Genomic DNA, 11,753 nt, shown 5'->3' on the forward strand with positions numbered 1-11,753 from the left:
CCGATAAGAGGGCGCCCATAGAGCGAAAGGCCAACCTACAAACCCTGTTTGCCTATTCAAAATTGAAGAAAAATCGACTGATGACCAATACATGTCGACACGATCAAAACCTTAAAGTCAGATGACTTCACTCTAATAGAGCCCTACCACAGGAACAAGCAGGCAAAGGTCTACCTACACATCAAAAACCTGGCACTTTGTGAGATTCCTCAAGACGTTTATGCAAAACTTGCACATGTGGGCTTCATCTTGACGGAGATCCAGGTGGCAAACACCACCAAGGAACAGGCTGAAAACTACAAGAAACCATTGGTCAAAAACTATAGATACAAATCACAAACAGAGGATTTGTATAGATCGGGAAGAAGAAGAACATCGTCTCCTTCGAGAAAACGCGACCCCAACTTCACCAGACCAACTTGGAAATTAGTGAACAGATCTGACCAATCGAAACCTGAGCCATCTTATAACGGCAGAACTGAAACAAAAAGAGAATTCGGAAACTACAAAGAGTATGGAAGACCTTACACAACCACTTACACTTCAAGACCTCGCCACAATGAACATAGACCCACATCACCTGATCGCCCTGAAAGGTCCAAACAAACAACAGACTCGACCGCTGACTGTCCAGACGCCAGGCCAAAAAAGGGCACTTGGTCTTGGTTACGGGATGCCTTGACACCAGGCCTCAAAAGATAGCAACAAACGCGGGATGCCAACCACTCATCACGGCCACCCCAATCGACCCACGAAGACCTTCCTAACCCAACTCTGTCCATAGCATCATGGAACACCAGAGGCCACATGCATTTAACAAAAATCGGCAGTTACAACTTGGGGGTTCACAGCATTCTCTGCCTGCAAGAAACTTGGCTGACGGATGAACCCGCTCTGGACGGGTATACTTTAGAGATTTCACCGGCCTCCAAAGGTCCACTTGGCAGACCTTCCTCTGGTCTACTGACAGAGATTCGGTCAGGATCAAATATAACCACTACCAAGATAATAACAGATACTTATGCTTTTCTGGCGGTGCTTATGACAAGGAACGACAAAATCCCTACAGAAGCTTCATTTCCCAAAGAAGCATTTGCCATAATCAATGTCTACTGGAATCCCCCAAAATATCTTCAGCAAACCTCTGCGATGAAGCTGCCAACATCATTGACGAGATAATGATCAAATATCAGACCTCGAACATCTTGATTTGTGGAGACCTAAACGCAAACTGCCTGAACCCATCTGCGCAAACTCTGACGGAGGAAAGAGGAAAATCGTGGTTAACGCTAATGAACTCCAAAAATCTCCGAAACGCAGCAAACGCATGTAGTAAGCAAACCACGATACCCACATGGGAGCGTGACCAGTCTTCTGCGACTCTCGATTACATCTTTGTATCGGAAAAAATCTACTCGAGCATAGACTCTTTCGAAGTAATCAGAACCGAAGCAAGCGATCACAATTTACTACGCCTTACCTGCAACATCCGAGGTCAAGACCAGCAATTTTACAAAGCTTCGTTCAAGACAAACTCTCAGCTAACTCGCTTGCGCATGACCACAAACGACATCAAAACCCTGTCAGACGAATACAAAATGTTAACCTCTGACATCGAAGCAAATGAGTTAACCTTCAGGGCCAGTTACATTCCCCTGCTACTCGCCTACAAAAAACCTCGGAAAGGCCTTCACAAGCCTGCACTTAACCATAATCACACCTACAACCGGAACCTGGTGATCAGACGACGTTACTTAAGAAAACTAAAAAAAGAAGCAGCGACCTGGAACACTACTACGTTATGGGAAACCTATCGCACTGAGCTGAGACTCTATAAGCAGTGGCTAAGAAACACCAGAGCTGCTCTGTACCAATCAGATGCAGAAAACATGATCAAGGTCCTAACAAACAAAAAAACTCGAGAATTTTGGACACTCGTTAACAACACAAACCATCACCCCAATTCTCAAATGATAAACTCGTTCTCTGAAGATAGCTGGACCACCCACTTCTCGCAACTGTTAAGAGTCCCCTGCGCCCCCAACTGAGAGAACAAAACGATTTACCGATGCGACTTGGGTTGACCTCTCAGACAAAAGTCATCTCTAAACTGAAATTGTCACGAGCACCTGGTCCTGACGTTCTAGCAAACTCTGACCTAAAGCAACATCCTGACACCTGGTCAACCGTCCTGAGCATGATATTCAAAGACTGCAAAGAACACAAGATAATCCCCACCTCTTGGACTCAAGCAGTCATCCTCCCAATCTTCAAAAAAGGCATCAGAGAAGATCCCTCCAACTACCGACCCATAGCATTGCTGGACATCATCGGCAAAGTTTTTGGAACAATCCTGTTGACCCACTTCCAGAACTAGGCACGATCTTCGCCGGCCATGGACCCTCTTCAAACGGGATTCCAGAAGAACGCAAGCAGTGGTGCCAACATAATGATCCTAAACATTCTTAAAGAAAAAGTTGTGCTAGGCGCTCCACAAATCTTCCTTGCCTTTGTGGATCTATCTCAGGCTTTCGACAGAGTTGACAGGCAAAAACTGTGGAACAAACTGAAGAAGTGGAACTGCCCCAATGAAATTCTCGAACCGATTATTGCCCTTCACTCCAACACCAGTGTGTCAGTTCGATTGAACCACCAAGGGTTACTCTCTAACCACATACCATCTCATCGCAGAGTCAAACAAGGGTGTCCATTGGCTCGAGCACTCTTCATCTCTTTCCTTGGTGATTTCAAAGACTCACAAGAGGCGATCAGATCATTTCCACCGAAAATCGTAAATACAAGGGTCATCAGACTTTTATACGCCGACAACCTAATCATCTTGGATCACACACACGTGGGCCTTCAATGCCAACTCGACAACCTAGCCCACTACACAAAGGAGAATAATCTTGAGATCAATAAATCGAAAACAAAAATACTGATCCTCCAGAAGCAGGGGAACAAAAAGAAAGTCCCTAAAATGGTACCTTGACCAGTCCAAAATCGAAATCGTGTCAACATTGAAATACTTGGGAGTTGAAATTGACAGCTCGAAGAGAGGTGTGAGCATGCAGAAAACCCTTTGGACAAAGACCAAAAACCTTACTGCTCAACTGCGGGCAGTCGACAGAAAATACGGCAAATATAGCCTAGTGCCGGCCATCCAGTACTACAAGTCTAAAGTAATTCCATGGCATGGACGTAACCCCTACAATCCCATCCACTCTATGGATTAAATTGGAAGGCTTCATTTGGAAGGCTTCATTTGGAGAGCAGTTTTAGGCCTACCTAAATCCACAGCCGTAGCAGCAATAAGACGTGAACTAGGTCTACTCTCCCTAGAGGCAGTGGTAGCCCAGAGTACCATCCAACTCTTCAGAAAAATCCAGAACCCAGAGAGCCTAGAAATATACCACATGATTGCAGTGGAAATCGCTAAAGGGACCAACACATTTCTAAATGACTGGGCCAATACTCAAAAGCTCACACTGCAAGAAATATCGTGCTCTGAAGAAGAACTAATCCAAAATCTATTAAGAATAAAAGCAAAAATGGAATGGCTCGACTGGATAAAAACCAACGAGAAAGCAGTCTCGAATAAACTTCTTGGCCACCTACCACCAGTCTTCAACAAACTCAAAGAGCCAATGGGATACTGCACAAAGTACTCGTGTAAACGGCTAATGAAAACCCTACTGAAAGCTCGCTTAAACCTCCTACCGACCCAAGAAATCTTAGCAATTCGTACAGCGTCCGAGGAAAAATCATGTACACTTTGTAAAGATCCACAATCTACAGAATCAATCAGGCACCTCTTGATGGTTTGCCCGACAGTAGACCAAGAAAGAAAAGCTTTCCTCGGCCCCCTGTTTATAACCTCTTATGTCGTCCACGAAAACATCTGGTGGAATCGTCTTATTACAGGAGCCCAAACCAGATGGCTAATAGCAGCGACCAAACTTCTAACCATCGCCTTGGAGAAGGCCTCCCAAAACCTACAGGAGTAGCTCACAGAAATAGCCATCTCAACCAAAAGACGAGGATGATACCTGGACTATTCCTACGCCTGAAGTCTTTTCGTTCTTTTGCAAAATCCTGTCCTTCTTGGTCTACGCCGAGAACGTTGAGAACGCATAGTAAAAACACCAAACACTCCTCTTCAATGAAAAAAACGTCTTTGTAAAAATCTAAACAGATTAAATGCAAATAAATAAAAAAATTAAAAAAAGAAGCATCACACATTCTCAAACTTCTATTTTCATTTGAGAGGAAAATCACAGATTCAAAAGTTCGAGGGAATGAACTACCCAGCACTAGATCTACTCGATCCAGAACATCCTTCCAAAAGGCAAGTACACTTTCGCACTTCCATAGCATATGTAAATAAGTTCCTTTTAAATGATTGCACCCCAACATAAATCCAAATCTATCAAGCCCCTCGCTGTCAATAATGCTTAGGGAGGAGGAGATCAATCCCCTCTCCCGAACCACAGAAGCCAAATAGATCGACCCTCCCACTGTGGTTGGCACAGGCGCCTGAGTTAAAAATACAGAAAGCCACGTGGCAGCCAATGGGGAGAAGACGGAGTTAGGGAAAGGGGATGGATTGACAAACGAAAGGAAGGGAAACACAATATGCATACATAAAATGCAGTTTTACCTAACCCAGCAATACCCGATTTAATACCTCGGAAATGCTACCATACACCCTGATTCCTGACCAAACCACTAGACATTGTAAAGCATAACCTAAATTCCGTGGACTCACTGACACATTACATAAAACATGGAAGTTAGTGGTAGTTACTTGAATGAATCACAACATCCATATTCCACTCTTGAACATGTAACATAACATTGCATTAGCATATAGCGCACACATAGGACTGTCAGAACATGAAATGGACTGCCACATAGCCCTAGCAGGGCATTCAGAAGCCACAATACACAAAACATAACGTAACACAGAATGGAAACATAAACTTGGTGTGGGAACTTTTGCCCAAGCCCTTCACGAGTCCCTCATGGTTGCAGGACCCCACACGAACCCAACACTCTGGCATTTGCTGTTCTGAACCCAACAATGCTTGGTGATATTATTGCAGGCAGAACACCCTCTTGGGTGCTGAAATAATGTTTTCAACAAAAAGAACTCTAAAGCACACTGGTGACCTAAGAATGTTTGTACAGCACTTAACTGCGTGCCCGGACGTCTCTTGAAAACATCCGGACCCAAAAGAAATGCAGCAGAAATGAATTTATGGCTGTCGTAGAATTTATGGCCTTTGTAAATCACTGCCGCCACCCGGGAATGAACAGACCTGCATCACATATCCAAGCAAATCAAGGAAATACTTAACTGGCTGTCCGGGCGCCTCCTGCGGCTGCCCGGACCTGAAAAAAGAACGCGGACAAACTCTTCCTCAGTTTCTCACCGCCGCGACCCGGCGATTCCAGCGTCCTTACGTTCCATCTTCGCGCCCAGTATTCCTATTCAGCTCCTGCCATCACCGCTGCCACCGCCCGTGCTCTCCAACATTAATCATCAGCACCAGAGCACGGGCGGATGGCCGTTTAGACACCTTCCTGATTACTGACAGCTGGTTACTGGCGCACGTATGAACTACACAACCTTCCAATGCCTGCTGGGATTTGTAGTTCCAGTCTCATTTGTGCACCATACGCCTCTTTCTACTCCACCCCTGAACCCTGACAGTACCTCCTCTCCCAGGGCTCTTCCCAGGACCTGCCTTTTCAGGATGTTGTCTATGAAACAGTCTTACCAGGCGTGGAGCATTAACCAAACTAGCGGGTTCCCAGGAGCAGTCCTCCAGACCACAGCCCACCCATTGGATTATATACCACAAACCTTGCCGTTTTCTCCTTGAGTCCAAAATCTTCTTCACCTCACACTCTGTCTGACCCTCCTTGTGGATGGCTGGAGGTCTCTGCACACGTGTTCCAGGCACTGCGGGTTTAAGCAAACACACAGGGAATACTGGGTGTATTTTTAAGTTTTTAGGCAATCGTAATTTCACAGCAACTTCAGACACACATTGCACAATTTCGTAGGGTCCAATAAACTTTGGAGCAAATTTGCGAGATCCAATTAAGGGCAAATTATGTGTAGATAACCAAACTTTATCCCCCACCTTGTACTGGGGAGCCTTCCTCCTCTACTTGTCTGCATATATTTTATATTGTGCCTTTGCCTGTTCAAGATTGTCTCGAGCCTTCGGTCGGATGGTGAGAAGCAATTGTTTTCTGTCTTGGAGTACTGGCAGGTTCGTCACCTCAGGTAACTGCTCAGGCAACATCTCCTGCACCTGACCATACAAACACTCATTAGGAGCCATCCCCAATCAGGCATGTTCCGTATTACTATAGGTGAACTCAGCTAACCATAACGCCTGAACCCATGACTCCATACCTTCATGTAGATAACGGCGTAAGTATTGTTCAAGCGTCTGGTTGACCCTTTCTGTCTGTCCATCCGTCAGAGGATAACTAGTGGACAAGGCACAATTGATTCCTAACATCTGACAGAAGGAGCGCCAAAACCTGGATGTAAATTGCGGACCCCTATCAGATACAATACTACGAGGTAAACCATGTAGCCTGACCACATGTTGCAAAAATAATTCTGCCAACTTCCCTGCTCCGGGAATTCCTCTACAAGGCACAAAATTAGCTTGATTAGATAGATAGTCCACCACCACCCATATAGTATCATATTGGTCATCCGGGGGTAGATCTGTGATAAAATCCATGGATATATGCGTCCATACTTTCTCCGGAGTAGGCAATGGTTTGAGTAGCCCTGCTTTCTTTGTGTGATCAGCTTTACTTCATACACAGGTTTCACATCTCTGCACATACTTATGTACATCCGGTCTCAAATTGGGCCACCAAAAATATCTCTCTGCCAGAGTTTGTGTCTTTTTACTGCCGGAATGACCTGCCAAGGGTGAATTATGACACTAATGCATTGCTTTCTTTTGTAAATCCAAAGTGGGCAAATATAATCATCCATCAAAATAGGGAAGCTTATCTTTGAAGGTTTCCAAAGGCTCATTCACTCCCCAATCCTGATTCCTTTGCTTCTTCATTCCCTGTCTTACTTGATTCAATAACTTGCTCACCACAGCTCCTACCACTTTCTCCGCCGGAATTATGGGTTTTTCCTCAAACACCATATTCTCTACATTTTGCTGGCGGGATAAGGCATCTGCTTTTCCATTTCTTTTCCCCGGCCTGAAGGTCACCACAAAGTTCAACTCATTGAAATATTGAGACCAACGTAATTGCCTGAGACTCAATGTATGGGCTGTCTTAAAATATTGTAAGTTTTTATGGTCCGTTACCACCAACACCTGGTGCTTGGCTCCCAGTAAATAATGCCTCCATTCCAGAAAGGCCGCCCTCATGGCTAGTAGTTCTTTATCTGTGATGGAGTAGTTTTGTTCACATTGAGTGAGTTTTCTGGAATTGTATGCCACTGGATGCCAAATCCATTCTTGATCCTTTTGAGATAGCACCACCCCCACCGCCACATTTGACGCATCAGTTTCCACTTGAAACATTTTCTCAGGATCAGGATGCCGTAGTACTAGTGCTGACGTGAACGCCTTTTTCAATTCTTGAAAAGCTTCTTCAGCCTCTGCATTACAACAAAAATGTGTTGCCTTTCTTAATAATTTCGTTATAGGTGCAACAGTCTGTGAAAAATTGGTAATAAACCGTCTATAGAAATTTGCGAAGCCCAAAAAAGACTGAATATCTTTAACACATTGGGGTGTGTGCCAATTAAGAACTGCCTGCACCTTACTTTGGTCCATGGTTATACCTTCTGGAGTCAATATGAACCCCAAAAACTCCACCTGTGTGGCATGAAAGGCACATTTTTTTAATTTCACATACAATTGATAATCCTGCAATTTTTTCAACACAGCCCTCACATGGCTCACATGCTGTTCCTTTGAAGTGGAGTAAATCAAAATGTCATCAATATATACAATAACAAAAATGTCAAAAAATTCACTCAAAACCTCCTGCATAAAATACTGAAAAGCCGCAGGAGCATTACATAAACCAAAAGGCATAACCAAATACTCAAATAACCCAAACCTAATCCGGAAGGCAGTCTTCCACTCATCCCCTTCTTCCACACGAATCAAATGATATGCTCCACGTAAATCAAGTTTGGTATAAACCACTGCTGTCTTACCTGATCCAACAGTCCTGAAATTAAAGGCAGTGGATATCTATTCTTTACCGTCACCTTGTTCAAAGCACGATAATCAATGCATGTCCTAAGAGTGCCTTCCTTTTTTGGAACAAAAAACAAGGGAGATGAAACTGGTGACGTGGAATGTCGGATAAGCCCCTTTTTTAACATATAATCTAAGTACTCACGAAGATGTTGATTCTCAGTTTCTGTCAATGCATATATTAGGCAATTTGGCCCCTGTCCCTAACTCAATTACACAATCATACAGTCTGTGAGGCAGCAATCTCTCTGCTCCTCCTTTATCAAACACATTTACAAAATCTTGATATTGATCAGGCACCTTTAATCCCACAGCACCCACAACCTTAGATGCAGGGGACTGGTCCGCCAAAAATAAAGCAGGGCCCAATTCCTCTTCCATATAGCCCATACATTCCTGATTCTCAAAACAACCTCCCTAGTAACCCAATCAATCATTGGATTATGCTGTGTTAACCAGGTAATGCCTACAATAAAACCAAACTGAGGTGCTGCTATCAAATCCAGTACAATCTGCTCCACATGTCCTGACCCACACCTCATTCTAATAGGTTGAGTTAGCTGACAAATGGGCCCCGATATTAAAGGAGACCCGTGCACCGACTGCACCCCTTCCACCTGTGTCTTCTCTCTTAATGGTAACCCCAACCTTTTGGATAAATTAATGTCAATGAAATTCCCGGTTGCCCCGGAGTCCACCATGGCTGACACCATCTGCTTTGTACATGAAAAAAATAAAGTTACCAATATATACAAATGGGAATTACCTTTTTGTATAGTATTTGCTACCCAAGTAGGGAACCTTCCTACCACTGAGCCTGACACCTGAGTTCCCCCTAAGGCCGGCCCAATCCTTTTCCCGACTCCCCCTTGCTCCTTTCTCCGCCAGCAACCTTTTTTGGCGTGTTTGGACAAGTGCGAATATAATGTCCAGGTTCCCCACAGTACAGGCACAAATTATTAGCCTTTCGCTGCTCCTTTTCTGCTGCCGATAGTGGACCTCTAACCCCTCCAATCTGCATTGGTTCTCCTTCACCATTTCTGTTGATTTTTCCTCTATCCAATCTTACAAATGGTACCACTTCCGGCCTTTTCCTGTCTCCCTTGCGCTCATTCATCCGATGGTCAAACCAAAACGCCAAATCAATCATGGCCGTGCAAGTAGTGGGTTGAGGCTCTACCTGTGCCATGGCATCTTTTAATTCTTTTCTTAATCCTTGATAAAACAGAACTGTCTGTTTGTTTTCTGGCCAATCTGTTTCAATTACCAGCCTGTTAAAGTGCGTTACATACAAAACCAAATCTCTTGTCCCCTGTTTTAACGCTAATAACTCTTTATCTTGAGCCAAAGAAACTTCCCTGCGGTCAAACAATCGCCCAAATTCCGCCAAAAAATTATCTCAATGATATAACAATGGGTCATCTTTCTGCACCAAGAGCATAGCCCAAGCCGCGGCATCTCCTGTCAAGTATGATATTACAAATGCGGTCCGGGCTTGAATTGTCTCAAATGCTGAGGGTTTACACAGAAAAAGTAACCTACACTGTGTCAAAAACATCATAAACTTCTTGGGGTCCCCTGAAAATCTTTCAGGTGCTGCTAAAGGCACACTACTGGGAGGTTGAACAATTACCGTGCGAGGTCCAGCTGCTCCCCGTCCTGTAGAAGACCCTGCTTCCTCCAACGGGGTCCCCTCTGCTACTAACCGCTGCACTTGTGTCTTCAATGTGCTGGATTCCTGTCTAACATGTACCAATTCTACCTGTATGTCTTGTAGTGCTTTTAGCACTTCCGCTAGCGAGGGAGGGTTCTCCATTTGGCCTGGGTGGTTCAGTAATCCTGCAATCGGGGGCTGATGATTCTGTCAATAATGCTTAGGGAGGAGGAGATCAATCCCCTCTCCCGAACCACAGAAGCCGAATAGATCGACCCTCCCACTGTGGTTGGCACAGGCGCCCGAGTTAAAAATACAGGAAGCCATGTGGCCGCCAATGGGGGGAAGACGGAGTTAGGGAAAGGGGATGGATTGACAAAGGAAAGGAAGGGAAACACAATATGCATACATTAAATGCAGTTTTACCTAACCTAGCAATACCTGACTTAATACTTCGGAAATGCTACCATACACCCTGATTCCTGAAAAAACCACTAGACATTGTAAAGCATAACCTAAATTCCGTGGACTCACTGACACATTACATAAAACATGGAAGTTAGTGGCAGTTACTTGAATGAATCACAACATCCATATTCCACTCTTGAATATGTAACATAACATTGCATTAGCATATAGCGCACACATATGACTGTCAGAACATGAAATGGACTGCCACATAGCCCTAGCAGGGCATTCAGAAGCCACAATACACAAAACATAACGTAACACAGAATGGAAACATAAACTTGGTGTGGGAACTTTTGCCCAAGCCCTTCACGAGTCCCTCATGGTTGCAGGACCCCACACGAACCCAACACTCTGACATTTGCTGTTCTGAACCCAACAATGCTTGGTGATATTATTGCAGGCAGAACACCCTCTTGGGTCCTGAAATAACGTTTTCAACAAAAAGAACTCTAAAGCACACTGGTGACATAAGAATGTTTGTACAGCACTTAACTGCATGCCCGGACGTCTCTTGAAAACATCCGGACCCAAAGGAAATGCAGCAGAAATGAATTTATGGCCGTCATAGAATTTATGGCCTTCCTAAATCACTGCCGCCACCCGGGAATGAACAGACCCGCATCACATATCCAAGCAAATCAAGGAAACACTTAACTGGCTGTCCGGGCGCCTCCTGCGGCTGCCCCGCACCCGAAAAACTAACGCGGACAAACTCTTCCTCAGTTTCTCACCACCGCGACCCGGCGATTCCAGCATCCTCACATTCCATCTTCGCGGCCAGTATTCCTATTCAGCTCCTGCCATCACCGCTGCCACCGCCCGTGCTCTCCAACATTAATCATCAGCACCGGAGCACGGGCGGATGGCCGTTTAAACAGCGTCCTGATTACTGACAGCTGGTTACTGGCGCGCGTTTGAACTACACAGCCTTCCAATGCCTGCTGGGATTTGTGGTTCCAGTCTCATTTGTGCACCATACGCCTCCTTCTACTCCACCCTTGACCCCTGACACTCGCCTTCATTTTCACTGGAGTCCAATAAATGCGCCCTAAGATTCGCTGATGAATAGATCTTAAATTCAGATCCATTTTATCTCTCGCCGTTACCCTCCAAGCATTAGCCCATTCCTTCTCTGATAAATCACTTCCCAACACAGCCACCCATTCAATCTGCAGTGTCTCCCAGGAAACCTGCATACATTCTTGTATAGGTATCAATTTAGTAAACGTGGAGACTACATTTGGAGCAGCACCATACAGCATACACACTTATGGTTTGTCACTCAATGGTTCATTGAGCATTTGATGCCCTTCCAACATTAACTACTTCAAACATCTATACCTTTCAATTTCCCTATT

Source organism: Ambystoma mexicanum, chromosome 13 (genome assembly GCF_040938575.1).
Source record: "Ambystoma mexicanum isolate Mex_15411 chromosome 13, UKY_AmexF1_1, whole genome shotgun sequence".
Classification (NCBI taxonomy): Eukaryota; Metazoa; Chordata; class Amphibia; order Caudata; family Ambystomatidae; genus Ambystoma; species Ambystoma mexicanum.